Source organism: Pelobates fuscus, chromosome 9 (genome assembly GCF_036172605.1).
Source record: "Pelobates fuscus isolate aPelFus1 chromosome 9, aPelFus1.pri, whole genome shotgun sequence".
NCBI classification, from domain to species: domain Eukaryota; kingdom Metazoa; phylum Chordata; class Amphibia; order Anura; family Pelobatidae; genus Pelobates; species Pelobates fuscus.
The window spans coordinates 10,332,789-10,337,569 of record NC_086325.1 but is presented as its reverse complement, the minus strand read 5'-3'; positions in this window follow the sequence as shown (position 1 = coordinate 10,337,569).

The following is a 4,781-nucleotide window of genomic DNA, read 5'->3' as shown; positions in this document are numbered from 1 at the left end:
TTTTGCCGTGGGTGCTCCTCGACTGCCTCGGGTATGCCAAGCCCGTCCTCGCGAGGGGAAAAATGGGGTGAAGGACCGTTCCTGGGTCGGTCTCTGATGGTTGAAGGAGCCTCTGTCGGGTCTAGAGAAACCCCGGGGGTTGCGGCCGGGTAGACGGCTCCTACCTCTACCGGCCCCGCCAAAAACCTTTGGGCTAAAAACCCTCTTAATGGAGGATTGGGCCTTGTCCAAGGCCGTGAATGTCTTTACGTAAGACCCTAGGTCCTTTACAAAGGATTCTCCAAATAGAAGGCCGTTGGCGGAGGCACCGGGCTCATTAGAGGCCATGCTTGCGAGCTTGGGCTCAATCTTAAGCAGGATGGCTTTCCTGCGCTCAGTTGACATGGCCGTATTGGCGTTGCCAATCATGCAGATCAGGCGCTGGAGCCAGCCGAACGCCACCTCAAAGTCTACTGGAGCCCCAGTCGACTGAGCCGTCTCTAGCAGCTCGTACAATTTGGTGACCGGGCCCAGGGTGTCCAGGAACTTATCCTGGCAGTTCCGCATGGAGTAGTCCAGGCCTTTTTTGGGTTTCCAACCCGACTTGCCCAGAAACTGCACAATCTGGGGGTCTACCTCAGGGGTCTTGGCTACCGCATCGGGTATGATCGGGCGTGGGCATTCTGCCCTCAGCTTGTTCCGGCCCTCCTGTGAGAGGGATTTCCGCACCCTAAGGGCCAGGTATCGGGCTATATGGGTCGCGGGCTCCCATTCCGCGGAGCGAGGGTGCCTGAGGTCGTCTGGGTCAAAGACCAGGGCATCTTTCTGGTCAGAGGTTAGCTCTGCATCATGGGTCCCCGAAGGGGTTTTGGCCTTGGTTTGTCTGGAAGGGAATTGTGACCCTGGCAGGTCATCGTCCCCTGAAACCTCGTCCCCGTAGGGATCCGAGAATTGGTCGTCTGACTCCTCGTCCCCGTCCTCGTCCGAATCGGACAATAAATCATGGGCACGTGCCCGTTTCCATACCCTGGCCGCCGTAGCCCGGCCAGTAGCTCTACTGCGCGGTTGTTGCGCGCCATCATCGACAGCCTGAGGCGTGTCATTCAAACCAGGCTGTACCTGGGTGTGGGGAGGGTCAGCGGTATGTTTGCGCTTGGCAGATGCCTTGCGCCCTGGGCTAATCTCATCAGGGGAGTTGGGAGAGGGCCCTGTGCCCGACTGGGTGGGAAGGGCCTGTCTAAGGGCCTGAGAAATAGATAGGGAGATACTGGATGACATAGCTCCCATGGCCGAGGAGATAGCCTTGTTAATAGAGGTGGACATAGTAGTGTCCAAGAGGGATTGGAATTCCTCTGAACCTATAAGGTTGGAGTCGGCCTGGGAATCAGATGCTGTGGTACCCTTAAGTGGGACAGGGTGGGGATTCAAATCACCACAGGCAGACTGCATGGTAACAGGCTAGCAGTTAGTGTAGGCTAAAGGACAGAGGTGCTGGATTGCTTAACCCACGCACAAAGGACAGAGCAGGAGAGAAAAAATACCCGGTAAGAGCAGGAGCGGGGTCAAGCAGCCTCCTCGGAGCAAAAACACGCCGAGTAATGAGGCTTAAAATGGCCGCCGGCAGTATCGGCGACGGGAAACCAAGAAAATGGCCGCCGCGAGTGTCCGCGCATGCGCAGAACGCGCCCGCGGCGGAACCGAGAAGGTGTGAAAAACCGCCGTGGAGTAAGGTAGGCGGGATATAATGATTGCCGAAAACGGCAAGGGTGGGGTGGGGGGATAGTCAGGGGCCCAGAGGAGCCCAGGGACCCGGGTGAAAACGGGTCGGGTCAGAAAAGAAGAAACAGTATAAGGAATGAATAAAACCTAGAAACCAAACCTTGCAGATAAAACTGCAGGCAGAGTAGGTATAGATGACAGTATAATGATATAGTCAATAAATGTACTTAGCTGGTCTGAGGGAGCAGCGAAGAAAGAGGAAGAGGAAGAGAGTGCTACACCTTATATACTGAACGGGGGAGGTTCCCTATGTAGCACTGTGGATTATGTTGAATATGTATATATGTTAATGATATATTTTTTCTCTTTTCACTCATTTCTCTCTTCGCTGCTGAGGGAAAATAAAAGAAAGAGAAGCATAATAGGAGCCTCCGTGTCTTTAATAAAATTATTATTATTATTATTTTATTATTTATATAGCGCCAACAAATTCCGTAGCGCTGTACAATGGGTGGACTAACAGACACATAATTGAGATCAGACCACTGGACGTACAGGAACAGAGGGGGTTGAGGGCCCTGCTCAATGAGCTTACATGCTAGAGGGAGTGGGGTATAGTGACACAAACGGGTTAAAGTTGGGGAATTAAATAGTTTGTTAGAGAAGGGTTGTGCTTGGTAGGTCATTTTTGACAGTTGCAGGAAAGGAGTCATGGGGTGGGGGATGAGAAGCCTGCTGACAGTTTAATTGATACGCTTTAACGAAGAAGTGAGTTTTCAAAGATTTTTTGAAGGAGTGGAGGCTGGGTGATAGTCTGATTGAGGAGGGAAGGGAGTTCCACAGAATAGGTGCAGCCCTAGAGAAGTCTTGAAGGCGAGCGTCAGAGGTGGGGAACCGCGCAGAGGATAGGCGTAGGTCTTGGGATGAGCGCAGGGGTCTCGACGGGACATACTTGTGTATGAGGGAGGATAGGTATGTTGGAGCAGCATTATGTAGGGATTTGTAAGCAAGTGCCAGAATTTTGAATTGGGCCCTATATCTAACTGGAAGCCAATGCAGGGACTGACAGAGCGTGGAGGTGTGGGAGGTGCGACCGGACAGGAAAATAAGCCTCGCAGCCGCGTTCATTACAGATTGCAGCGGTGCAAGCTGGGAACATGTAAGACCGGTCAGAAGGGGAATGCAGTAGTCGAGGCGAGAGAGAACAACAGCATGAACCAATATCTTAGCCGCGTCAGATATGGGCGGATGCGCGCTATGTTCTTGAGTTGGAAGCGACAGGATTTGACTATCGATTGGACATGGGGAGTAAAAGAGAGGTCAGAATCGAAAAGAACCCCTAGGCAGCGAGCCTGCGAGGTAGAGGTGATAGTAGCGCCGTTGACTTGGATGGAGACAACAGGAGTAGCAGCACTTGCGGGAGGAAAAACTAGAAGTTCTGTTTTGGGCAGGTTGAGTTTAAGGAAGTGAGCAGCCATCCAGTTGGAAATAGCAGAGAGGTAATAAAGCTTATATTTAGCTACAAAGCCATGACTTCAAGCCTGCCGTTATTCACCATGGACCTGTCACAAATCGGTTTCTGTGTTAATCCAGGATACAATTATTCCAATTATGAGTGTATAAAATAATCTTGTAGCAGAGGTACTGTGGCTCCTGTGGGTTGGCTATTCAGTTCCTTATTGAAAATTAAAACTGGTGATAGGAATGACAGAGGAAAATAAAAGTTTCTGGCGGCAGCCTTTTACTTAGAAAACCCCCGCTTTAGACAATGTATATCTGATCACATGGTTTTGTACAAGTAAAAAGTATCAATAAAGCTCAGAATTCTATTTTGTAATTTTATATACCAAGGGTTTGTTGTTCTTTAATAATGAGATTAGAGATTAGAGATAGAGATACATATAATCCTTAATCACAACAGATACATAATATGTATGTATAAATGTCTCAATCACACTAAATTCATTATCTATATCTAGAGTACTCAATCACACTAGATACATAAAAAAAAAAACCAAAGGTACAAAGTAATGTGAATCACCAAAGTGATGTGTACACATCCCTGAGGAAGTCCAGAGAAGGACGAAACGTGTTGGAATTGTTTTATTTTGTTTTTTAAACCAAACTTTTATTTGTATATTGTTTGGTGCTGCTATTACTGTTCCTGATCCTGTATCCTGATCGGTCCAGTTGCTGCTTTTGAATACCACCCAGTGTGGAGACATGCTGTTTTTACTCTGATACACTGTAAGTGCAATATATGCAATAAAATTGTTATTTTTTAATACAATCTGCACCATCCATTTTCTTTTCTCTGTTTGGAGTGCATTAGAAGATTTGTCATCAACTTATACTGAGATTCATCGCTGGAGGTTTCTCATACTGTCCAGTTCCCTAATTACAGAGGGAGATATGCCTGAATTCATCTTACTTTTGTGAGTTCTCTACCACCCATATTTCTCAGTGGTCTTTACAATATTACCCTATGTATTGTTCATATTTTTCTTATATTTCTACATATTTCCAGTTTGTATTATATTTATTTATATATTATCACTTTGGTGATTCACATTACTTTGTACCCTTGGTTTTTCTTTTTCTTGTCACAGTTGTTTTTTGAGTGTTTATGAGGGTACACTTATAAACCTAGGGTACTGTGTGCTATATAGTATTGACGGTTAACTTTTTGCTTTACACTAGATACATAACCTGAGTCTTTAGCCTTCATTATATAGAGACCTTCATCCAAATTTAATGTTGCTGGCACCTTAGCACATACAAGGGAAAAAACAAATGTAAAAACACCTTTTAAAAACACGATTTTCTATGCCTTTCCTAATTCCAGAGTGGACACATGACTCCCTAGTTCTTATTATGTATAAACCCCATACCTGTCCCTCTGTCGGAATTCATACATTTTACTTCAGAAGATTAAGAGTAAAAGAGGATTGGGTTACTTATACACAATATTTTGTTTAAATAACATGTCAGTCATTGGTCATTACACTGAGTTCACCTGTTCTGCAAACATATGATATTACGTAAGATGTGAGACTGTATATCAGACTCTATATAACAGCAGT